Genomic DNA, 27,327 nt, shown 5'->3' on the forward strand with positions numbered 1-27,327 from the left:
ACGCCAAGGGGACCAGTGGGTTGGAGGGCCACGGGAGTACCACAGGGGAGTCAACTACCACTGAATGGAGTGATTCTGACACCTCCTCCGATGGGAGCTCCCTGGTGGTAGCGGACCTTAGTGGTCCCACCCATTCTTTGTCATCATCCGCCACCCCCCATACCATCACCGCTCTCCCAATTGCTCCCCACCCAGTTGCCCGTGCCTGCTCACCCAGAAGGGTAGGTGTCTCCTTCGTCCCAAGGCACCTCATCCCCTGCCCCAGTCAGCCCTGCTGCCCTCACGGAGGAGGCTATTGACCTCCTGAGGACCATTTCTGTAGGGCAGACAACCATCGTCAATGCCATTCAGGGGCTTGCATCACAGGTGCAGCAGACCAATGCCTAACTAGATGGCATTCACGGTGCTGTGTCTGGCCTACAGAGATCTTTTCACGCTATGGCCTACTCTTTGACAGCAGCCAGTATCCCTGGTCTTTCTGTCCCACCTCCCAGCACCTTCACCCCTTCTAGCACCCCACTCCCTTCACCCGTTCCAAGCACACATTCTGACAGCCATGCACACACCTCAACACACAAGAAGCACACAGAGGAACATAAGCACCACAGGCATACCCACAGCCAACATACAAAGGCACACATACCAACATCCACTTCCCCCAGTGTGTCCACCTCTCCCGCCTCCCTGTCTTTTACCTCTACATGCATACTCACAGGCACTGCACCTTCATTCACTGTTTCTGGCCCCATTCTTGCAGTCACCACAACATCAGACATCCAGTCATGCACCCCAGACACCACACCTGCACTCACCACAACAACATTGACTGTCACATGCAGCACACTCATCAGACCTGCAGACACCCAGACAACATCCATTTACACTGGCAGCCTGTCTTGTCCCACTGTGTCCCCCCCCTCCTCCCAAGACACTCAAACGTTCCCAGACACCCACCACACCTCAGCATACTGTACAGTCACCTGCATCCACATCACGCACACCTGCACCTGTTATGACCACTCCCTCTACCTCCACTGCCACACCTTCCTCCAGGTCCACGCCGATTGCCCCTAAGAAACTTTTCCTATCCCGTGTAGACCTTTTTGAAATCTCCAGCCCACCCCGACTCGTCCCTAAACGTGCCCACCTCCTTGTCCTGTCCACTCCTCCCACGTCCAAGTCAGCCCCTGTCTGCCTTTCACATTCCTATGCACCTTCCCCTGTGAGCAACAGGCCCCGTGCTGGCCCAGGTACATCTGCTGCACCACTGTCAAAGGACGCTCCCCCACGTTTCAAGACAAAAACCAAACCCCCTCCACCTCCCAAACATAAGTCCCCACCCGCCACCCCCTACCCCTGTTCCCTGAGGTGCCTGGCTGCCCCATTGATGCCCCTTTATGGTGGAGTACCATGTCCACATGTGAGAGTCATGGCCTAATGGGGATGTTCTTTTGCTCATAGAGCGTTAATAAAGTTTGTGTGGCCAGTGTTGTTGTTTGCACACTCTGGATCCGTGGTTACTCGTTTCATTGTGGGGTGGGGGGGTGTTGTGCACATGTGTGTACTTTGGGCAGGTTTAAATTGATTTGTGTTGGGTGAGTACCTCTGGCTCTGGGGTGTATGGCTTGTGCTGTTGTGAAGGGTTGTGGGTGCGTTGAGGGGTGGGTGGAGTGGGTGGGTATGTAACTGTGCCCTTTGTTCCCTTGTTTAGTAGGTTGTGGTACTTACCGTCGTCATCTTTGTCGGCGGTATCGGTCATGGAGGTATATGGCAAGGAGCAGGACTGGCATGATTTGCAATTCTCTCTCCTTGTCTGCTTCGGTGTGTTGTCTGAGCCTCCGGTGAGTGTTTCCTTTTATTTGGTTCGTTTCTGCCTGGCTTTGCATGGCGTTGGGTCCTGCCCTGGAACTGACGGCGGTCTAGTGCTTCATTATTTGTTGGGCAGTTTGGTCCTTTCCGTCGGCCTGTGGGCGGCCTATTCCGTAGTTGTCGGCACTCCTCTGCTGGTGGTGAGTGTTTTTCAGGCTCCCTGTTTTTCATGTGCTTCATTATTTGGCTGCCCAGACCGCATGACTGTTGGCGGCAGTTACTGCCACCGCCGGTGATGCGGTCTTTCTCGCCGTGTTCATAATGAGGGCCCGAATGTTGAAGTGAGTGGGTGTCTGCATGTCAGTGTGAATGCGTGTGAGTATGCGTGTTTGGATGAGAGTCAGTATGCGTGCTTAAATGCGTGTATGGATGTTGTGAATGCATGTATGAATGTTGTTGTGAATGTGTGTATGAATGTTGTGAATGCGTGTATGAATGTTGTGCGAGTGGATGCGTGTATGTAAGTGTAGGTTAATGGGTGTATGCATGGTGCGTGTGGGTGTCTGTGTGCATGTATGCAGGGGGTGGGGAAAGGGGGCTGATGTGGCTGAATGGGGGGTGTTGTGACTGAAGGGGGGGCGATGTGGCTAAAGGAGGTAGGGGGCGATGTGGCTGAAGGGGGTGTCTAGTGCCTGCTGGGTGTGTAGGGGAGCTGTCTTCTGGTGACAGGGAAGGAATTCCCTGTCACCAGTAGCCCTTCCACCATGGTTTTCGTGGCAGTGCTACAGCCACGGAAACCATATCGGAAGGCTGGATCCTAATACCGCCGACGGTCTTCTGTGGAACGCCGGGTCGGAGATGATCATCTCCAGACCAGCGGTTCAGACCGCCATGGGGGTACGAATGGAGATGTGGTGGTCTGCACTGCCAGCATGTTGGAGGTGGGACTGCCACATTTACCCTGGCGGTCAGAAGACCAGCAGGGTCAAAATGACCCCCTTAGTGTGCACAGAGTCTAGGAGATCCCCAGAGGCTTAACAGAAGCTAAAGTAGATAATACTAATGCTCTTTTTTGTGGCAGTGAGGTCGAGCAGTTAGGCTTATCTGAGGGTAGTGCATAGCATTTGTTGCACACATACAGGCAATAAATGAGACACGCATTCAAAGATTTAACTCCAGACCAATAGTTTTTATTTAGGAAAATATCTTTTGTTCATTTATTTTCAGAACCACAAGATTCAGTTTGAAAGTAATTACTGTTGCAATTAAGTATTCAACATAGATATCAATGTAACTTTGTTTCACTTTAGCAAGTTACACGGTTTTTAAGAAAACAGAGAATATCTATTTCAAAAGTGGACACAGTGCAATTTTCTGAAGCAGTTCCAGGGGAAAGAAAATAAAGGACAGTTTTAGAGGTAAGTACCAGATGTACAGTTCCAGTCTCCGGGGGTTAGGATGTCCTTCGGTCGGGGTTCAAGTTAAACCCAAGCACCTACTACCAGCAGCACAGTGCCTGTCAGATGCAGAGGTCAAAGTGGCTGCTGGTTTTACAATGGGCTCCTTAGGAGACTGGGGGCACTTAAAGTCAGGCCTGCTTGCAGGTAAGTACCCGCGTTTTCGGAGGGCAGACCTGGGGGTTTAGAGGAGCACCCAGGTTAGCACCAAACACACACCCTCATCGGCACTGGGGCTGCTGGGTGCAGGGTGCAAGTGCAGAGTCTGGCTCCCAATCCTTTCCTATGAGAGGACCCAGGGGGTCACTTAGATGCTGCAGGCTGTGTCCAGGGGGTTGGTCCTGGAAAACCACAGTCTGGACAAGTAGGAGGGCCGCCTGCTGAACATTGCTGCACTGGAGGTCGGGTTCCCCAAGGCCAGGGGGCTGCGGGTGCAGTGTACTATTTGGCTTCGGGTATCTTTGTCTGGTGCTGTCACAGTCAGGGGGGTCCTCTGGATTCACACTGCAGGGGTCATCATGGAAAACAGGAGAGGTGAACCCAGGGTGGGCACTTGCTCAGAATCACCTGGGGATCCTCTCTAGTCAGTTGGGTCACCTGGACAAGGGCCATGGGCGTTGGGTGCAGAGTGGTCAGAACTCGCAGAACCGGGGAGGCTCTAGGTGTTGTTTCTTTTTGAACAGGGCCACTGTCCACAGGATTTCTTGGTCCTCTGTGGTGCAGGCAGTACTCTGAAAGCTTGGCAGAGGTCGCTAGACCCACAGGACACGTCACCTTCTTTTGCAGGGCTTTTGAAGCAGGAGACCAAGTCAGTTTTTGTCTTCCTTGTTCCCTGCTAGGGATCTGACGAGCTAGGTTCAGGGGAGCCCTTAATTCCTGGATTTAGGGGCATTACAGGGCTCAGGGGGCAGTAGCCAATGGCTACTGTCCCTGGAAGTGACTACAACCTTCAGGTGTCCACTCCCTTTGGGGAGGGGGACACAGACCTAACCCTATTGGTCCCTGTCCTCCAAACCAAGATAGAGGATTTTCCAAGTAGGGGGTCACTTCAGCTCAGGACACCTTAGGAGTGGTCCTAGCTGCAGTGGTCACCCCTCCTTGTTTTCCCTAATTTTCCCACTGAACTTGCCACCCAAAAGTGGGGCTTTATCCGGGGGGGGGGCGGGCACCTCCACTAGCTGGAGTGCCCTTGGGCACTATAACAAGAGGCCTGAGCAGTAGAGGCTCACCACCAGGTGTAACAGTTCCGTCTTGGGGGAAGTGTGAAGCACATCCACCCAGGAAAGGCTTTGTTTCTGGCCACCGAAAGCACAAAGGCTCTCACCCCATGTGGTCAGCAACTTGTCTGAAAGTGACAGGCTGGCACAGACTGATCAGTCCTGCACTAGCAGTGAGGTTAACATACAGGGGCTATCTCTAAGATTCCCTCTGGGTGCATTTTTCAATAAATCCCACACTGGCATCAGTGTGGGTTTATTGTGCTAAGAAGTTTGATACCAAGCTTCCCAGTATTCAGTGAAGCCATTATGGAGCCGTAGAGTTCGTCATGACAAACTCCCTGACCATATACTTAATTTGGCTACACTGCACTTGCAATGTCTGAGAATGGACTTAGACAGAGTAGGGGCATATTGCTCATGCAGCTATGCCCTCACCGGTGGTATAGTACACCCTGCTTTAGGGCTGTAAGGCCTGCTAGAGGTGTGTCTTACCTATGCCACAGGCAGTGGTTTGTGGGCATGGCACCCTGAGAGGGGTGCCATGTTGACTTTGCCTTTTTCTCCCCACCAGCACACACAAGCTGCATGTGCTTCGTGAGGGGTCCCCCACGGTGGCATAATACATGCTGCATCTTTTGTGGACCTTCCCTGGCCACAGAGCCCTTGGTACTATGGGTACCTTTTTTCAAGGGACTTACCTGTGTGCCAGAGGTGTGCCAACTGTGTAATCAAAGGTACATATTTTAGGAAAGAATACTGGTGATGGGGCCTGGTTAGCAGGATCCCAGCACACTCTCAGTCAAAGTTGGAATCAATATAAGGCAAAAAGTGGGGGGTAACCATGCAAACAAGGGCTCTTTCCTACATGCTGCTTGTACAAAGCTCTCAATATGAAATGCCTTTCAGTTGTCACAACACTGCTTTCCTGGGAGTGAGGCCATCCTAGCTTTCATTTCATCTTTGCACAAAAGACTTTAAAAATATTTTATCAGGTCTAAACCTTTAAAAATACTTCTGGTTGCCATATTTGTTTGGTTTGAAAACGACATCTGCATTTAGAAAGGACTGAACGAGCCAGAGAGGTTTACCTTCGGACGTCTCTAGGTCTCCTCACATAGCTAGATATAGGCAGTGTAAATGTATTCAGTGAAGGATTAAAAGTAAGTTACTTTTTCATTTTCTTAAAATTCTCCAAATAAATACACACCTAAACTCTTGCCGTGTGCCCAGGATCCGTCCCTTCCTGAATGATATAGGGGTAGGACGGCACAGTTCATGCTACCCGAGGTGAAAGGGACAGAGTTATAAGTAAATGCCATTTTAAAGTTTGTTTAGTCTAGTCCTTATTGTAAGCTGGACGCCACAGAATTTCATTTTTAAATTACTGTGAGCTTTATCCTCCTGCGATTATCTAGAAATATGTTTACTATGAAATATCTGAATGAAGTGCAGTGTTTATATTTGGGTCTTATCAGGAGGTGTGTTTTACTGAAGTAGACTATCGCAAATCTGTAGAAAGTGTCAACGGGAAAAGAACCTGCAAAGCAAATGATTAATTTAAGGCTCATCAAATGACCTTGTTTATGACATTTGTCTAACAATTCCCTAGCGTATAGTGAGTGCTATTTACTCCATTAAACATGCTGAACCTTATTGTTGACAACACAACCTTTTCAATTTTCTAACAGGAAGACAAAATACACAAAACTTGTAGTTTTTTTTTTTTTCACTTTGCTCAACTAATGTTGTAACCTGTACTGTACGTTTGCCAGAATGGGAGGAAATATGTGCTTCAGTGTTAGTGTCGATGATAAGCTTGATTTGTATATAAGAACAATGTCGTCTACCATACTATAAACAATGTTCTTACATGTTGACACAAGCAACATCGGCCATCAGCCCTTCAGTCCATCAGCCCTTCCTTTGGGGAAAAAAAATAATTGCAGAGCCATTAGCTTCTGACCTTGAAGTTTCAGAGTAGCGGTCTGTTTGGTAATAATAGTACCTGTTCTCACGGCCGAACGATAACTAATTTTAAAAATGTTCTCCCTAAGAACAAAACGGGTAAATTGTTGTGCAAAACCAATATTTACTATACTGCGCATCATAATGAGCTACTAAGTTGCTATTGATGTAATATCGCACCCAGTAATGACCACACAGGAGTAACAGAGAGTGTGCTATTACCGCATCATTTTACTGGGGCACTCTTATTGAGCCATTCAGATAGTTGGAGTTCATTTAATTTAATAGACTAAATCTGATTTATTTACATCTGTTAATCTAATTGCCCAGAGTGGGTGAACTGTTTCTCCATACCAATTAACACTCGAGGTAAGCAGTCACGAAGTGGAGCAGGTAGGTCAATCACACCAACTTTGCATCCTTTTTTTCGAGCATCCTGGGGATTCTGGAGGGAACTGAAAAAAATAAGCAAACTATAGCTACAATTTGAGTTTTTTGGCTAATAATAGGAAAAAAGTGCTCTGGATAAAATTATCAACTTTTTTTCCCTAAAAAAATGCAATCAACAAATGGTTTCATGAGCATGCAGAGCTGAATTTTTTTAAAGACTAGGGCCATCATTACAACATTGGCGGTAAAAGCCGCTTACCGCCGTGCAGAAGACCGCCAACACACTGCTGCGGAATTCCGCCACGGTCATTATGACCCACAGGTCGGACTCCGCCAAAATTTAGACACCCACACAAGTCCACCACACCAAAGGTCAGTGATAAACTGGCGAAAACAAAACCTCCACTGTCACGCCAACAGGAATACGCCCACACTATCACGACCCACTCTTTCAACCGCGGTATTCATTTGGCGGTACACACCGCTGCGCTCAAAATACACACACACTTACAAAACACATCCACATTGGACAATTCGAAATACACACACCTGATACACATACACACACCACTCCCACACACCCAATACAATATAAAACACACACCCACATCACCCACAAACCCCTATGACAACAACTGCGACTGAAGGCCACAGAGAGACACCACCATCTACAAAAGAGCATCCACCGGCACTCAACACCATCAACCACGTAACATCCACGCACCTCACACAACACACCACTAAATATCACCCCACACATCACAACACACACCAACCCACACATCACCCACACCACCCCATGGCACGGCATAGACACCCCAGGTTTTCTGAAAAGGAGCTCAGGGTCATGATGGAGGAAATCATCAGGGTGGAGCCACAGCTATTCGGATCGCAGGTGCAGCACACCTCCATAGCTAGGAAGATGGAGCTATGGCGAAGAATCGTGGACAGGGTCAGCGCAGTGGGACAGCACCCAAGAAATAGGGATGACATCAGGAAGAGGTGGAATGACCTACAGGGGAAGGTGCGTTCCGTGGTCTCAAGATACCACATTGCGGTACAGAGGACTGGCCGCGGACCCCCACCTCCTCCCCCACAACTAACAACATGGGAGGAGCAGGTCTTGGCTATTCTGCAAACTGAGGGCCTCGCAGGAGTAGCTGGAGGAATGGACTCTGGTAAGTCAAATCTTTACTACTATATCCCCCACCCTACCTGCATGCCATCACATACCCCCACCCTCGCCCTCACCCCCATCACTCCTACTCCTCACAAATGTCCCAATATCACAAACCACCCATCCCAACGCCAAGCCCTGCATGCAACAACAAAGCATGGACACCCATCACCAAAGCATGGCCACCCCCCTAAACCATCATCACACAAGGTCCCACACAGGAGTGCAAGCACTGGGGTACACGGTCACCCACCCATTGCACACCATGGCACACACAGATGCAATAATCATGCTTTTACACCCCTGCAGGACCACTACCCAACGTCACCGGACAGGAGGGTCCAGACATGTCCACACCACCCACAGAAGAGGCACACAGTGATGACAGCAGCTCTGTCCAACTGGATCTAGACGACCAGCCCGGCCCATCTGGGACCTCGGGGCAGTCAGTTCCCCTGACACAGTCACAGGCCACCACCGAGCTTCCCCCCTCTGGAAACACCAGCACAGCACCCACCCAGCGGGCCCATACCTCTGTCCCCAGGACACGTCAATCAGCAGTGTGTCCACCACTGCAGGGAACTCAGGCTAACCCACCACCGCAACAACAACAGGGACCAGGGGGCAGTGGCAATGGGCACACGGTTCAGGGGACAGAGGCCCAGGGAAACAGGGGAACTGGGAGGGCTGCTGTGCAACAGGGGAGGGCAGGCCCAGGGAACCCACTCTCCACAAGGCCCTCTCCAACATCATGGGAGCCTACCATCATTCCCAGGAGACAATGGCAACGGTACAGGCCATGTTTCAGGAGACCCAGTGGCTGCAGGAGGAACAGTATTTGGGCTTCATGGAGGAACTCAAATCCATCAGTTCCACCCTGGGCACCATCGTAGGGGTGCTGAAGGAACTCCTCAACACCAGGAGGGACACTGTGGCACACCAAGGGGCCCCTGACACTAGCCTGGACGCTGAACTGCTCACCACCTCCGCCGGAGCTAGTGGACAGGAGGCACCGCCACAGGACCACCACACTAGCACCCCACCCCCTGCAGAGGGAGAACCACCCTGCAAACGGTCCCTGAGATCCAGGACAAAGAGAGAGAACGATGCCAAGACCCCCGCCAAGAAATAAGACCATCCTGATTGTCATCCTTTTGTCCCACCTTGTCACCCTGTCCATCCTCAAACTGCCCCAGCTCCACTTCCAATGCCCCTTTGGACAATGCACCCGTGAGACTAATAGCTTGGACTCTGCCATGGACATTCCTCCACCATCACCCCTCACCATTTTAAAACCCCCTCCAATATTGAGCATTTAAATAAACACCCTTAAAGCACAAAAGAATCTGGAGTCTGTCTGTGATTTTGAATTAGTGTATTAGCAATTACAGTGACAAAATGCTCTTTCAAACGTAATGTCAACATACCTATGTCACACAGCTCTAGTCCATGAGGAAACAAAGCAGATGTCACACAGTGGGACCCACATCTGTGAAATCGTAAGGGAAAGTGACAACTCAGTGACTATACACTGGGTGAAAAGGACAGACAGTAGAGAGGTAGTAGTTTTAAAGTACATGTAGAAGGCAGGTTTGACTTCTTACTTTTGTCTTACTGGAAGTATTGCAGGATCACTGAGTTCCTGTTGTCGATGTCCTCTTCTTCTGCTTCCTCCTCTTCACTGTCCACAGGCTCCACAGCTGCCACAACACCTCCATCTGGACCATCCTCCTGCAGAAAAGGCACCTGTCGTCGCAAAGCCAAGTTGTGAAGCACACAGCAGGCCACAATGATCTGGCACACCTTCTTTGGTGAGTAGAATAGGGAACCACCTGTCATATGGAGGCACCGGAACCTGGCCTTCATGAGGCCGAAGGTGCGCTCTATAATCCTCCTAGTTCGCCCATGTGCCTCATTGTAGCGTTCCTCTGCCCTTGTCCTGGGATTCCTCACTGGGGTCAGAAGCCATGACAGGTTGGGGTAACCAGAATCACCTGCAAATGGCGAGGGACAACTGTTAGACACACACTAACTCTTAGGGACATCCCCAGAACCAGACAACTATTCCCACTGATTTGGTTCCAGGTGCTCACCTAATAGCCACATCCGGTGCCACTGTAGTTGCCGCGTCACATAGGGGATGCTGCTATTCCGCAGGATGTAGGCGTCATGCACTGAGCCAGGGAATTTTGCATTAACATGGGAGATGTACTGGTCTGCCAAACACACCATCTGCACATTCATCGAACGATAACTCTTTTGGTTTCTGTACACCTGTTCACTCCTGCGGGGAGGACCAAGGCCACATGTGTCCCATCAATGGCACCTATGATGTTGGGGATATGTCCCAGGGCATAGAAGTCACCTTTCACTGTAGGCAAATCCTCCACCTGAGGGAAAACGATGTAGCTCCGCATGTGTTTCAGCAGGGCAGACAACACTCTGGACAACACGCTGGAAACATAGGCTGGGACATCCCTGATGCTATGGCCCCTGTTGTTTGAAATGACCCACTTGCAAGGAAATGGAGTACTGACAGCACCTGCACTTGAGGGGGGGATTCCTGTGGGATGGCGGATAGCTGACATCAGGTCTGGCTCCAACTGGGCACACAGTTCCTGGATTGTGGCACGATCAAGCCTGTAGGTGATGATCACATGTCTTTCCTCCTATGTCGGCAGGTCCACCAGCGGTCTGTACACCGGAGGATGCCGCCATCTCCTCACATGCCCCAGCGGACGGTGCCTATGGAGGAGAAGAGCGAGCACAGAGTCAACCAACTCTGAGGTACGTAAACACAGCTTACTCAGAAAACTATTCATAAACCGAAATTTGCCTGTATGAGTGTTTAGCCAAGGCCTAGGTATCTGTGACGCAGTTAAAAATAAAGCCATGTGGGCCTCTGAAATGGCAACTGCTTGACCTGTAAAGTGGGACAATGGGATCTGAGGTAATGCGCTGGCGTTGTACACCGTTGCGGTAGGCGATCGAAGACCGCAGCGCAATTCTGCATTGGTTAACATTGGACCCTATGGGTTCCAGGAGCCAATGACGATGTACGCCGGCGGTGACGGTACGCACCGCCGCGGACGTGACCGCCATTTTCTCACTGTTCAATCACTCAATACCTTATCTTCGACAGGAGAGGACCTACACTGCAAGTGCTGCTGTGACCTCAGTCTGGAAGAGACAATGGCTTGTGCGTCTGGGGAAAGGGCCCCTGCCGGAAGCGTGAGACTTTCCACTCTGCACCCGATGCCCCCGGCTCGACCTGTGGAAAACTAACACTACAGGGAGGACTCCCCAGCAACTGCGAGCCCGTGAGTAGCCAGAGTTGACCCCCCTGAGCCCTCACAGCGGCGCCTGTAGAGGAAATCCAGAGGCTCCCCCTGACCGCGACTGCCTGCTTCTAGGAACCCGACGCCTGGGAAACACACTGCACCCGCAGCCCCCAGGACCTGAAGGAACCAAACTCCAGTGCAGGAGTGACCCCCAGGCAACCCTCTGCCTAGCCCAGGTGGTGGCTACCCCGAGGAGCCCCCCCTGTGCCTGCCTGCATCGTTGAAGAGACCCCCGGGTCTCCCCATTGATTCCTATTGAAAACCCAACGCCTGTTTGCACTTTGCACCCAGCCGCCCCTGTGCCGCTGAGGGTGTACTTTCTGTGTCTGCTTGTGTCCCCCCCCGGTGCCCTACAAAACCCCCCTGGTCTGCCTTCTGAAGTCGCAGGTACTTACCTGCTGGCAGACTGGAACCGGGGCACCCCATTTCCATTGAAGCCTAGGTGTTTTGGGCACCACTTTGACCTCTGCACCTGACCGGCCCTGAGCTGCTGGTGTGGTAACTTTGGGGTTGCTTGAACCCCCAACAGTGGGCTACCTTGGACCCAACTTTGAACCCTGTAAGTGTTTTACTTACCTGTGAACTTAACATTTACTTACCTCCCCCAGGAACTGTTGATTTTGCACTGTGCCCACTTTTAAAATAGCTTATTGCCATTTTGGTCAAAACTGTACATGCTATTGTGATAATTCAAAGTTCCTAAGATACCTGAGTGAAATACCTTTCATTTAAAGTATTGTTTGTAAATCTTGAACCTGTGGTTCTTAAAATAAACTAAGAAAATATATTTTTCTATGTAAAAACCTATTGGCCTGGAATTTGTCTTTGAGTGTGTGTGCCTCATTTATTGCCTGTGTGTGTACAACAAATGCTTAACACTACCCTCTGATAAGCCTACTGCTCGACCACACTACCACAAAATAGAGCATTAGAATTATCTCTTTTTGCCACTATCTTACCTCTAAGGGGAACCCTTGGACTCTGTGAATGCTGTTTCTTACTTTGAAATAGTACATACAGAGCCAACTTCCTACAACATGTCTTTTCTTGAAGTCAATATGTCATGTAGAAAGCCACATTTTATCACCTGGTTTATCTTGAGGTCCTTCACAGTGTTTCTTGTCGTGGTGCTCTGTCTGCTTTTGTCTGTCTTTTTCTAGATGCTGTTGGATCCGTTTCTGGGGTTGATGGAGTTGTTGAATTGTCTCCAACACTGCTGATGTGAGAGAACTTTCTTGTGGAATCGTGATAGGCAGGGTATCAGGATAATAGCCAAACAAACCAAAAAAGGGTGTAACACCCATGGAGGTGTGAGACAAGTTATTCTAGTCTAGTTCAGCTAACCAAAGCATTGATGTCCAAGAATGAAGTGCTTTCTCAGCGTAAGCACGCAGATATTGTTTCAAGGTCTGCCATTTTTCAATGGTAAAAGAATTACGGATTTATTCAAAGAAGTCTTCAGCTTTGATGATGCAAAGGACCTTGTCTGAAGCAATGATAGCTCTGGAAGACTGAATTGTGGGTAATATGGTAGATTCTAATCGGGACAAAGCATCTGCTTTGTGATTGTCTTTATTGCATTGCGATAACACGCCACCACTTGTTCTATCTGAAGTACCTGCTTCTACTATGACTTGACGGTCAAAATCTGGATGAGTCAAGACTGGGACGGTGGAAAAGTCTTCTTTTTCAACAGCTTTGGCTATGTGGGCTTGTTGAGGATCTGTACCACTGGATGTCTGGAGACAGCTTTCTGTGACAATGAGACTTTCAGCCTCTGAACGAGTCAAGATAGGAGTACTGGAAAAGACTTCCTTTAAAACCGAAAAGGCCTTATCGGTTTCTAGGGACCACAAGAAGGACTCTCCTTTCTTCCTTGACCCCTCTACTCCAATACATGATACGTTTTGTGAAGGCAATGTCTTTTCCTTTGTAGCGACTATAGCTAACTGAGATTCACTCAGATTTGGAACATTCAAAGTTTTAAGACATCTTGCCTTACAAAGGGATGACTGGAATATTATCTTTCTCTCCTCCCAGTCTATCTGAGGATTATGGTAACTCAACCAGGGCATTCAGAGGATGATTCCATATTGAGGAGCATGAATAACATCAAAGGTTACCAACTCAACGTGTTTAGTGTCATAAGTTTGTCCATTACAAATTACTGACAAGGGCAGGGTCTGCAGTGTCACTGGACCTCCCCTTAGGAACTTGCCATCAGCAGTTTCCACTAACTCTGGTGTTTTCTTTTTCTCACACGGGATCCCCCATACTTTCACCAATTGAGTGTCTATGAAATTCTCAGAAGCACCTGAGTCCACTAAAGCTTCTCTTAGGTAAGTTTGATCTTCTACTTGAATTTCTAGATCCAATTTCAAATACCGTGATTTTCTTAACGGTTGTGTCTCTTACTGAGAAGGGTCTGTGGTAACTCCCAAGACTAACCCCTCCTTACACCCTGGGTATTTTAGTTTTTCCTGTTCAATATTTATGTTTGTCATAACCTTTTTGGCAATGGCCAATTTGCTCTTTGGTTTTACTGGACACTCTTTAACAAAATGACCCTCCTGGCCACAATACAAGCATTGTCTCTTTTTCTGGCGTAGGTCTTTCTCTTCATTCGTTAAGGACCGCCTGATAGTTCCAATTTCCATTGGTTCCTCATTGTTACCTTTCTGAACTTGTGATTCTCTATGATCATGAACACGCCAGGAATATTTCTCAGTTTTTTTGCGTGTTCCCCTTCGTTCTGCAAGACGATGATCCAGTCCCAAAACAAGGTTTATTAGATTTGACAATCTGTAGGCTGCGGGTCTATCTGGGTAAGCATGTCTTTTAACTCGTCCTTGAGTCCTTGGTAGAACAAGGCTGCTTGCTTTTCTTCGGGCCAGGATGTCTCTGCTACCAGCCGATTAAAATTAGCTAAGTAGGAAACTAGATCTTGGTTACCTTGTCGCAAGTCTAATAGTTCACGATCTGCCAACAATGTCACTGTTCTTCGATCAAACACTTGTTCAAACTCACAAACAAAATTTCTCCAATTGTAAAGCAGGGGACTGTCTTTACGCACAAGAGGGATTGCCATGGTGGCTGCGTCCCCAGTCAGGTAAGATAACCAGAAGACCACCCTGGATATGGCATCGGGGAAAGTGTTTGGTCGGCAGGTAAAATGTAATTCCACTTGAACCAGGAAAGATTGCGCTTTCAGGGGATCACCTGAAAAACGTTCTGGAGGAGCTAGGGGAATAGCTGAGGGAACGTTGAGGGAAATGTTCGTAGGAGGATTACCTCCAGGAGCTTGAGAAGAGGGCCAGGCCAAGACACACTCAAAGGACTTTGTTCCTTCTTTTTTACCCTTTCCTGCAACTGACTCACTCTCTCAGCTAAGCTGGCTGCTACATCCTTTGACGACACTACCTCTACTTGGAGCTGCGTGATAACCTTGACTAGCTCATCCAATGTGGCCATGTAGAGAACACACGCAAACCAGGAGGATAATACATTTGTGGGCTCACTATTCTGTCAGGGAGACCAGATCCTCGGGGCCTGTGTACGTTCCCAACATGTCCACCACTAGACAGCTCAAAACTCTGATAGAAATATCACAGAGCCTGAGAGAGTCCAAGTGGGGGAAAAGGGGATTAGGCAGGGAACAGCTGGGAAGGAGACCTGTAGGAAGCAAAAGGTTGAACAACACAATATCAAGATATAATCACAGTGACTTTCACTAGACTATGGTTCTAAGCATTCTCATACTGTAACCATGGATAACCTAAGAAGTGACTAGCACTAGACCTCAAGGACTCTGGGTACCTGGAAAAAAATCAAGAATGGTTAATACAATGTTTCATATGGGCTTTCCATGAAATGTCATATACTGTCTAGGAATACAAGAACCTTCTAGAATAATGTTTCAGAACAAACATTGCATTTTAAACATGAGGACAAAGGCAATCTGAAATGTTCCCAGGAAAATAATAGGAATTGTACTAGGAACTTAATTTGCACAAAGAATGTCACATTTTGAATTTAGCGTCTTCACAGAAAATCCAGAAGCCCAGGATAAATGTGTGCACTTCAACAAACACTACACATCAAAGTTTTAATTGCCATGAAATGATCGCGCACACTGTTGCTGATCTGAACATCAAGTTTTACATGCTGGAAATGAATCTCCCACACTGTCAATTCTAACAAGGATATGCAAATGCCACGAAATGATCGTGCACACTTTTGCCGATCTGAACATCAAGTTTTACATGCGGGAAATGAATTGCGCACACTGCTGATTCAAACAGGAATATGCAAATGCCATGAAATGATTGCGCAAGCTTTTGCCGATCTGGACACCAAGATCTACATGTGGGAAATGAATCGCACACACTGCCGATTCAAACAAGAATATGCAAATGCCATGAAATGATCGCGCAGGATTTTGCCGATCTGAACACCAAGTTTTACATGCGGGAAATGAATTGTGCACACTGCCGATTCGAACAAGAATATGCAAATGCCATGAAATGATCGCGCAAGCTTTTGCTGATCTGAACACCAAGTTTTACCTGCAGGAAATGAATTGCGCACACTGCCGATTCGAACAAGAATATGCAAATGCCATGAAATGATCCCACAAGCTTTTGCCGATCTGAACACCAAGTTTTACATGCGAGAAATGAATCGCACACACTGCCGATTCGAACAAGAATATGCAAATGCCATGAAATGATCGCGCAAGCTGCCGCCGATCTGAACATCAAGTTTCACATGCGGGAAATGAATCGCACACACTGCCGATTCAAACAAGAACATGCAAATACCATGAAGTGATCGCATAAGCTGCCGCCGATCTGAACATCAAGTTTTACATGAGAGCAATGACTTGCGTACTCTGAAAGTTTCACGAGTAGGCCCAAAACTTAAGAGTCTTTGAGAACGGGGTCGGGGGCCCAGCCCGACTTCCACCTTACCACCCTGCTCAAGGATCACCAATATAATGCGGGCAGGCCTGGAACATAAAGGTAGGCCTCCAGAACAGGAGCTCAGGAAGTTGCTGCTGCTCTGCACCAGCACCTCTGAATAGTGAACACGTGGAGCAGGGCTGGCTCCCTTATATAGAGTCTGGCCCACCCCAAAAACCACACCCAGTCATGCTGCAGGGAAAGCTTCTAGAAGGTCCTAGAAAGGGACCACACCGTGACACTCTCTGTAAGCCTGCAGCAATACCTTGCAAATTAACAATATTTGCAAACATTATTAATAGTGATTTCAAGGTAAAACTCTGCAATGCAAAAGGTTAACAAACTGCATATAAACACAATGCATGAATTATGCTTTTGCATAAAGACTGGGTTTTTGCATTTTATTCGCCCGTAGAGTGTGCACTGTCCTGATGTTGACAAGCCTGTTCGGAACACAAACGTGTGTTCCAGACCTTGATGGCCCTGGCGCAGAGGTGGCAGATACACCCTTTGACATAAATTAACATGACACTGTCTTGCAGGACTCACAACAGTTCCATGATGACAACGCATCTGCCAGTGCCGCATCCTTGGGAATAAGGGATGTACCAGCATCTAACTCCTGGATTCCAAAAGTTGGGGATCTAGTACGTGAAAATATTGCTGTGAAAAAGGAGTTTGGTCCTTCTTATCATGCACCAGTTCCAGTCCTGGGAATACACAGTACCAGAACTGTCATTCTACCACTGCTACCTGGTTCTAAAGAAAATCACTTTGTCTCCATTGACAATGTCAAGCTACACCATATGGCCGATCCTGCACAGCAGTCCTAGGGGACACCTGGGTAGTACCCAGATCCTTCTCACTGCAGATCAGGGTGTTTCTCTACAGGATTTAAGCAGCAACTCTGCCACCTCTCTGAGCTTGGGGAGGGTAGAAAATAAACTTTCATTGGTTCCACTAACTTCTACAACAGATAACACCAATAACATTGATCGATTTTATTCAAATTCTACACAAATGGATGCATAGTCTACTATGAACCACCGAGGGAGTCTTTTGCAAGTTCTCCTCTTCCAAACACGGCTCCAGTTGTTGCACAAACTGCTTCTGGATATTTTGCCGACATTAATGACACTTTCACTAATTCATCTGCCTCTACTGCAACAAAACTGTCAAGAGCACGTAAGCTGATAATTTGGCTCAAAATTAACTATTTCATTCTTCCATTGAACAATCTATGGCTCTTATTAATTGTACTTGCCTTTGTCCTTTGGATTGGGTTTGTCATTGTTTTCTTTTTACTTACACATGGTCATTACCTTCCTGAATGCTCTAAATTGAACTGGTGGATGAGGTATTCTGACCACATTTTTCTTCACAGAGTCATCAGAGACTTGTCCCTAGTGAACAATTCTGCCATACTAATTATTGAAGGGACTGTTTGGGATAGAGTCTTATTTGATATATATGGGCTGACTGAGGTCATTCAAATTCCACATGCATTCAAACTTTCCATGAATGATGTAATTACCACAGGAGTGGTTTCTGATGATTGGAATGTGGAAACTGTTGATTCTATGATGTTTGATTTTCAGGATAATACTGTATTTGAAAAAGAGGATGTGTATCAATCCCCAAAAAATTAAAGAGAAATGTTCTGTTATAATTATTATGGACGTCATTTTATTCACAGAGCAAGTACCCCAAATATAATTTTTAATTACACACAGTGGGAACACTGTCCGACTCTACCAGTGGAGAGTTCCAAAACTTATACTGAACAATTTGCATATTTCTCAGGGTACAATGTTAACAAGCATTTGCAATGCAACCGGTCTCGCGTTTGCTCAAGTTACAGCTATTCGCGTTTTAAACTTCTAACCGGACTTTTTTTGCCACATGAACTGAAAAGTAAAACAGTTTCAAATAAGCGAGCCCACGACCACCTTAAAACGAGATGGAGACACACAAAAGGAAACAGAAGTTTGCTCGCAGTGAAACGTATGGGCAAAAGTACAATTTTCCATGTAACTGGCAAATGTGCAATTAGCCCTGTAACTGGCAAAAGTGCAATTAGGTATGTAACAGGGTCGATGTGATGCAAAGCGCTTTACTACTGCCCAGCCAGCTTGCACTGCCTGCGAAATATAGAGAAAAAGTAGTCCAGAACCAATACGGAAAACACGGACCCTCGTATGTTTTCAGTGGTTGAGCTGTGCGCTCGAGGAGGGCTAAACACCGGAAAAGGCATGACCTATGCATGCCTTCCACTAATGAAATGACGTGAATTGTAAAAGGCAAGCCCACGAACCAACCAAACTCATGGGCCTGACATGGGTGTGGTTACAAGCCCGTAGAGAGATAACAACAGGGACAGAGCGCTTTGCGCCGACCCTAAAAATGCTGAGTCGTTTTATTTTAAATTGCCAGTGATGGAAAGTCAACATATCTTATTGACTGATACAAAATTAATTTATTCTGATTCCTTCGTTTCTCGGTTAGCTATTGAAGGCTATGATCATTAGTTGAAGTCGATAGACTTAAAAAGTGTGTGGGGAACTAACAATTGGCAAATAAGGGGAAAGGAAGCTTTATTTAGAGTATGCCTGATACCTGTTCAAATGATATTTGTAAATGAAACTGTACAACAGACAAGTTGTTTAGGCTTAGCAAAGATTAAGAAACTGAATGCGCCCAACATTTCTACCCCTGTAAAAGTTTACAAATAGCCAAAGTACATAAAAGCATCTGAAAATTCAGCTCAATGAATGGATTCAGAATGGAACATTTAACACATCACTTTCACTTCCTGGTGGGTGGTTTTTGTGGCCTGTAGACACCAATGGGTGCCATACACGTTTTGTAAACTCCACAGGGGTTTTAGAACAAATAGGCCAGACCCTTGTTATGTGTCCTCAGAACACTCAGGTATAGTGACAACATATAGTATAGAAACATTACGCCAACAGTGGTTGAAAAGTTCCTCACTAGATGCTGTTAAAGAACACCTCAAACTCCTGTCCAACAATACAGATTTACAGGATTTCCTGTTAGGCCCCAGAAGACAACTCAGAAAACGCTTCTTATGTGCAGTATATAATGAACTTTGTAAACTTTCCCAACAAGAAGCAAATGCCCGGTTAAGGCAAATTGATCAGGAAAAGTTATAGAAAGCATTAGCCGTGGCAGATAATGGTATTAACATCTTGTTCGACAGAATATACACCTTAAATAATGCATCCTCTGCAATAGACATAGTACAGAGTGATATGTCATCTTTACACCATGGACAGAGTCAGCTTAGGTCCATTATGCAGTTAGGCTGGACACTACAAACACTGAAAGCAGGTCACCTTCCCTGGCAATACGTTAGCGCAAGGGAAATATTTTCAACATTTAATTTAACGTGACAACAACAAATAATGGTTAAAAAGGAAGCAAATTACGTCATGCTAAATATTGAGAAGTTTAAAAAGTTGCCTTTTGCTGAGGCTGAAATACCATCTGCTGAATGGCTAATAAATTGGGTTATAAATCTGCCTATTTCAACACTTCAATTTACATCTTGTTTGAAACACATTCCGGTAGGCAGATATGAAAGGCTGGGAGAAAAACGCCGCTATGGAACCAGAACTGCAAGTTTTCCCGATGATCTTCTATGTTATGCTCCACCTAGAACACCAATGCCGATGAAGACAATGATGGTGAGTACAGCCGCCTAGCACACAAGAGAGGGAGGGAGGAAAACGAGAGTGACACACACACGCACAACACACACCATACACACAACCAGCTGCACACAAAAAACAATTTGCACCCAATACATGGCAGAATAATGCAAGGACAACAGGAATGCACGAAAGTGAATGTATTCATATCAACAGTAAATAAATATCAAAATGTCAATGAAATAGATATGTGAACCTGTATACAAAGGGACACTGCCCAGTCCAATGTTCAAAGGGCCTACATGGCCACAGGGCTCAGTCTAGGGCCCAACTCAACTCCTGACTTCATCTGGATAGAACTCTGCAGGGGAATCAGTTTGCAAGTGGCCAGGTACCTCAGGGAGTGGTGGGGCACCTCAGCCAGATGTGGGAGTAAGCCCACTGGTTCTGGAGGGGGGTCCATGCCCATTGCTCTGTCCTGGGGAGTGCAAGGCCACAGTCTCTCAGGTGAGTGACTTTCCCATTGGTTCTGGATGGGGCAACAAGCCCATTGCTCTGTCCTGGGGAGTGCACGGCCACAGTCTCTCAGGTGGTTCACTTGCCCACTGGTTCTGGATGGGGCATCATGCCCATTGCTCTGTCATGGAGAGAACAAGGCCACAGTAGCCCAGGTGGGTGACTTGTCTTACTGGTTCTTGAGGGGACCCCTCCTACAGCAGCCCCTGGAGGGTGGCCTACATGGCGACCGCCTCTGTAGGTGGTGATGGCTGCACTTCCTCAGCTGGCAGTGGGGACCCCGTGACCACTGGTGGTGGTGGAGGTGTCCCTCTGACAGCCTCTGCTGGAGCAGAGGGCTTCGCGCCTCCAGGACATGGGACGTGGATTCCTTACCCTTCCTGGCAGGGGTGGATGACTTCTTTCCCTTTTTGGATAGAGATGCAGGCTCCTTCCCCTTCTTGCCTGGAGGTGCACGCTTCTTTCCCTTCTTGCCTTGAGGTGTGGTATCCTTACCACCACGAGTAGGTGATGGCACCACTGTCCCTGTGGACTGTTTGGCTGAGGTGCTGGGCTGGGTCTTTGGTGCCCTGCTCTTACGGGCAGGATGGGGGGGAGGGAAGAAGTCAAGTTGGTCAAGGAAAAGCTTTTTAGGGATGGTGGAGAGGGAGGAGTGATGGGAGTGGAGGTAGAGGGAGTAGTTGTAGGAGGCGTATGTCTGCTGGATTTGGGCGCAGTTGCATGGGCTGTTGGGTGTGTGAGTGCTTGCGTTTGTGTCCTTTAGGAGGGGGGACAGACAGGGCGGGAAAGGACAGAGGGGACGTGTGCATGGCTGTTTTGGAGGTGCTAGTGAGGTGTTTGTGCTGCTTGGTGTGGTGATGCTGGTGGTGGATGTTGATGTAGTGCATGCAGATGTGAGTGCGGACATGACTGGGAGGGAGGTGGAGTAGGAGGAGGAGTGGGGAGACAGTGGAGGCAGTGGATGTTGTTGTGTCTGCAACTGTATGGTGTTTGCTGGAGTGCTTGTGTGATGAAGTGTGTTGCTTGTGTTTGTCTGTGCCATTCTTGGGTGTTGTCTTGTGTGCATGCTTGTCTGTATGTGTGCCTAGGATGGGTTGGAGTTGAGTAGAATGGGACTAGGAAGTGGTAGTTGGAGGGGGGAACGGTAGAAACAGGGGCAATGGCTGCCATCAGAGAGGAGGCCAGAACTTGAATCGATCTCTGTTGGGCCACCATCCACCGCGAATGCCCTTCAGGAATGCATTGCATTGCTGCATCTGGAATGCCAGCCCTTGGATGGCATTCACAAAGGTTGATTGCCCTACAAAGATGGATCTCAGGAGGTCAATATCCTCCTCACTCAGGGCAGCAGGGCTGACTGGGGCAGGGCCTGAGGTGCCTCGGGCGAAGGAGACGCCCACCATCCTGGGTGAGCAGGCACGGGCAACTCGCTGAGGGGCTACTGAGAGGGCGGTGCTGGTACGGGGTGACGGCTGTACCTGCAGCTGGGGTGGTCACAGAGGTGTCTGCCACCACTAGGGAGCTTCCATCGGAGGTGGTATCTGAGTCTGTCTTGTCACCTCCTGTCTCCGACGTGGTGCTCCCCTCGCCCTCTGTCCCACTGGTTCCTTTGGCATCGGTGGACTCTGTCTCCTGGGTCCTGTGGATGCAGCTCCCACTGTCGCCAGTGCCCCTGCTCCTCCAGCAGATGATGTAATGCACACAAGGACAGGATGACAAAACAAAAAAGGGGGGGAAGACACAAAGGAAACACTGGGTCAATGACTGCATCAACACCACAGTACCGTCAGCATACATAGCACCGTCACACAAAGGAAACAGGCTTAAGCACTATGCATTGCACTACCAGTGATATGGCTAGATGCTAAGGCAAGTTAAGGGCCAAACACCGCCAACTGCAGCACTCCTGGGACACACAATTCCCTGCCTGAAATGAACTGCTAACAACCTAGGTTACCTGTATTTGCCATATACACATTACCCTAGAGATAGCCCACGCTGCAATATCTGGCCTGGCCTTAGGGGCACCAACTAACACACATCCACCACCCGGATCCCACCCCACCTGCCAAAATATGTAATGATACCCACTGTACTCACCCCCTTGTGGCTGCTGTGATTCCCTCAAGCGCCCATCCAGCTCTGGATAGGCCACTGACAGTATGTAGGCCATCAGGGGGGTCAGGGTCCGACGGGCACCCCTTCCTCATTGTTGGTCTGGAGGCCCATACAGCTGTCCTTATTGGGGTAGGACCCCATCCACCAGTCGCTCCAAATCCTCTGAAGTGAGGGCAGGGTCCCTTTCCCCCGTCACACAGGCCCTTGTAGGTTCTAGGCACAGGTCACAGCACCACACGCAGTGTAGGTGTTCTCCTGTTGAAGGTCAGGAAACAAGTGACGAATCAGATAGAAGATGGCGGTCATGTCCGCGGTGGTGTACACCTTCACCGCTGGTGCAGATCGCCATTGACCACTGTACTCCATAGAGCCCCATATTATCCAGTGAGGAATTGCACCTCACTTCCACCTGTCCCTACATACAGGACAGGCGGTCGCCATTTCAGAGGGGGGGGGAACAGTCATATCGACATTAACTGCGTCACAGATTCGATTGGTACATACCTCGCCATTAACACTGTCCCATTACATAAGTGCACCAAGTAGACTGCAGTTGTGGTTCCATTGTTCCAATTGTGATAGCCTACTCACTCTTGTGTCCCTTAGATAGCTACTGCTGCGGATGAATAGAAGGTGGGGACATACCCCCGTGTACAGACCCCAATGGACATAGATACACTGGAGGACAGGCACATTATCCTCACCTATAGACTAGACAGGGCCACATTCACAGAGCTGTGTGCCCACTCGGAGCCAGACCTGATCTCATCTATCCGTCATCCAACTGGGATCTCCGCTCTTGTCCAAGTGCTATCAGTGCTCCATTTCTTGGCAACTGGTTCCTTCCAAGTGACAGTGGGCTTGGAAGCAGGAATGTGACAGCCAATGTTCTCAATCGTGCTGGCAAGAGTGTTGTCTGCCCTGGTAAAACACATGTGCAGCTACATTTCATTCCCCCAGGTGGAAGAATTGGCCACTGTGAAGGCCAGATTCTATGCAATGGGACATATCCCCAAAATTATTAGGGCAACTGACAGTACACATATTCCATTTGTCCCCCCCCCACCACCAGAATGAACAGGTGTTCAGGAATCGTAAGAGTTTCCAGTCACTGAATGTGTTGATGGTGTACCTGGTAGACCAGTACATCTTCCACGTCAATGCTAAGTATCCTAGGTCAGTGCATGATGCCATTGTTCTGAGGAATAGCAGCATCCCAAATGTGATGGCCCAACTACAGAGGCACAGGGTGTGGCTAATAGGTGAGCCTTAGTCCCCACCCCCTGTTTGTTAGTGTATTACTTCTGTTGTTAACCTCATGGGATTGTGTGAGGCTAAATGTGCTCCCTCAATACTTGCAGGTGACTCTGGCTACCCAAACCTATTGTGGCTGCTAACCCCTGTGAGGAATGCCAGGACAGGGGCTGAGGAACGTTATAATGAGGCACATTGGCAAACCAGACGGATCATTGAGAGGACCTTCGGCCTCCTGAAGGCCATGTTCAGGTGGCTCCATCTGACAGGTGGATCCCTGTGCTACTCACCCGAGAAGGTCTGCTAGATAGTAGTGTCAGGCTGCATGTTGCACAACCTGTCCATCAGACACCATGTACCTTTTCTGCAGGAGGAGGAGACTGGAGATGCCCCTGTGACAGCAGTAAACCCTGATGACAGTGAGGATGAAGAGGCTGAGGAGGAGGATGAGGACAACAGAACATCAGTTATGCATCAGTACTTCCAATGACACACAGGTGAGACAGTGCAACTGCACATTTCCATGACTATTGGTGTATTTGGTGTGGCTGTAGCATGATGGCATTATCTTCCTTTTTATCGCAACTTACTGTCACCTATGGTTTATCATTTTACAGATGTTGGTGATATAACAACTGTGTATTGATGTGCTGACTACAGACAGCTACATGTCATTATTTCTATGCTCTCACAGTGTACAATTCATTTGGATGTGAATGTTTCCATAAATACACATTTTCAATACATAAAATACTAGTAGTCAAGTTGTGTTCAAGGGTGTTTATTGTAGTGCTAAGAAATTGAGGGGAAAGTGCAATAGAATGGAGTGATGATGGAGGAAAGTCCAGGGTATTGTTCCAGCCCGTTTATAGCACAGGTGCAGTGTCCAAGGGACCATTGGAAGGGGAGCAACTGCAGTTCAAAGTGGACACAAGGTGACAGTGTGGGACACAAGGGGGACATTCAGGAGAGCCTAATTTCCTGGCGGGGTCTTGGCAAGTTTCTCTGGCTTCTGTCTGGGTCACAGGGAATGTTTGTGGGGTGGTTCACCTTCTGCAGGGGGAGGGGTGCTGGTGGCCTGTGGGTCCTGTTGTGGGGCCTCCTGCCCACTAGCTGCAGCGGAAGTGGAGGGCTGGTCAATGGACTGGCTAGTGGTAGGGGCCCTCTGGTGTGCTGTTGCCTCCCTCATGATGATGGCCATGTCTGCCAGCACCCCTGCTATGGAGATCAGGGTGTTGGTAATGGCCTGTAAGTCCCCCTTGACCTCTGATATTGTCCCTCCTGCAGCCGCCTGTTCACCTGCACGTTGTCAAGGATCTGGCCCATCGTGTCCATGGAATGTTTGTAGGCTCCCAGGATCTCGGAGAGTGCCTCCTAGAGAGTCGGTTCCCTGGTCCTGTCCTCCCCCGGCGCACAGCAGTCCTCCCAGTGTCCCTGTTAACTTGTGCCTCTGTCCCCTGAACGGTGTGCCCACTGACCCGAAGTTCCTGATTGTCATGAGGGCAAGGTGTGGCCTTGGGCACCTGTACAGGTGGGCACACTGCTGATTGACGTGTCCTGGGGACAGAGGTATGGGTACGCTGGGTGGGTGCTGTGGTGTTGGATACTGAAGGGGCGGCTCTGTGGTGGTCTGTGAATGGGCTTAAGTGACCAGCTGTCCAGTGGTCCCTGATGGGCCAGGTAGGTCATCCAATCCAGAAGTCCAGAGTTACATTCATCACTAGAGGCATCTTCTTTTGGGGGACTTTCTGTGGCACCTCCTGTCTACTGACATTGGCTGGGGTACCTGTGGGGATGTAAGTGATGTATTATGCTTCATGTGTGTGACATATTATACATCACTGGCTTCCCTTCTATCGTTGGTGTTGCCCTGCCACCTTTTGCCTGTGTATGGTGATGTATTGTGGGCTTGTTATTTTCCCTATGCTGTGAATGCTTTGGTGATGGGTGTCCATGCAGGGCTGGGAGGTCTGTCCATTCATTCGTATAGCATACAGGGCTTGGTATTGGGGTTAGTCAGATGTTTAGGTGCAGTATGTGGGATGGAGTGGGGTGATGGGAGTGAGGGTGAGGATGTGAGATGACATGCAGGTATGGGGTGTGATAACCGGTAAATATTGAGTTACCAGTGTCCAGTCCTCTGGCTACTCCAGTGAGTCCCTCAGAATGCAGTAGTGCCAAGACTTGCTCCTTCCATGCTGTGAGCTGTGCGGAAGGAGGTGGGGGTCCACCGCCAATCCTCTGTATGGCGAGCTGGTGCCTTGCTGATATTGAACGTACCTTCCCCCATAGGTCGTTCCACCTCTGCCTGATGTCATCCCTTGTTCTTGGATGCTGTCCCATGGCATTCACCCTGTCCACTATTCTCAGCCATAGCTCCATCTTCCTTGCAATGGATATCTGCTGTACCTGTGCTCCAAACAACTGTGGCTCTACCCTGACAATTTCCTCCACCATGACCCTTCAATCTCCATCAGTGAAACGAGGGTCCCTTTGTGGGGACATGGGTGTTGTGTGGTGTGTGTTGGTGAGAGTGCGTTGAGTAATGTGGTGGGGTGTGTGTTGTGGGGTGTGTGAGGGATGTATGGGTGTAAGTGCTGTGTGTCTAGTCATCGCAGTCGTCTTGGTGTCAGTCTGGTGGCAATGATTTGTATTCGTAAAGAGTTGTGGGTAATGTGGGTGTGTGTTTCATAGTGGTGTGGGTGTGTGTGGGTGTGGTGTGTGTATGGTTGTCAGGTGTGTGTTTTTCATATTGGCCAATGTAGTGTTGTTTTGCATGTGGGTGTCCATTCTGAGTGCGGCGGTATGTACCGCCAATGGTTTACCACCGCTGAATGTCCGCCCTGGTGATTCATGGGTCATAATGTGATTCGCGTTGTCGTAACGGTATGGGTCTTGGGACCGCCACTTTTGCACTGACCGTTGGTCTGGCGGATTTGTGTATGTGGCTGTATTCTGTCGGATAGGTGTGTGTGTGTCAAAATATGGCAAACGGATATTCGCCACCAAGGCAGTATGTTGGCGGCCGTCACCGTGGCCGTAAGCGGCATTTACCACCAATGTCATAATGAGGGCCTCAATATTTTCGAGTGTTTTGGGGGGATTTCTGATTACTTTGGCTATAATAGATGGCATCTTTATGTTGATACGTGTTGTGTAATGGCTGTCCCTTCACAACAAGGCGGACTGAAAGCGCTTCAACCAGCACAACTGTGTTGTGAACGCTTGAAGCAGTATTTCTGAGCACCACTCCTAGAACAACTCAAGTGCGACTGGCCTCTGTCATTCTGACCGGTTTTGGATTGTGTGCAGCCCGTGTTTCGATGTCATAGGTGCCCTTTCAAATGTGCACTGAAAGTTTGTCTTTCCACACGGTGCTTACTTTTATTGGACGCTGATCTGTTGATGTTCTCGATGAGGGCTCATTACCAGAAATGCACGTTGAGGG

Source organism: Pleurodeles waltl, chromosome 1_1 (genome assembly GCF_031143425.1).
Source record: "Pleurodeles waltl isolate 20211129_DDA chromosome 1_1, aPleWal1.hap1.20221129, whole genome shotgun sequence".
In the NCBI taxonomy this organism is placed as follows: domain Eukaryota; kingdom Metazoa; phylum Chordata; class Amphibia; order Caudata; family Salamandridae; genus Pleurodeles; species Pleurodeles waltl.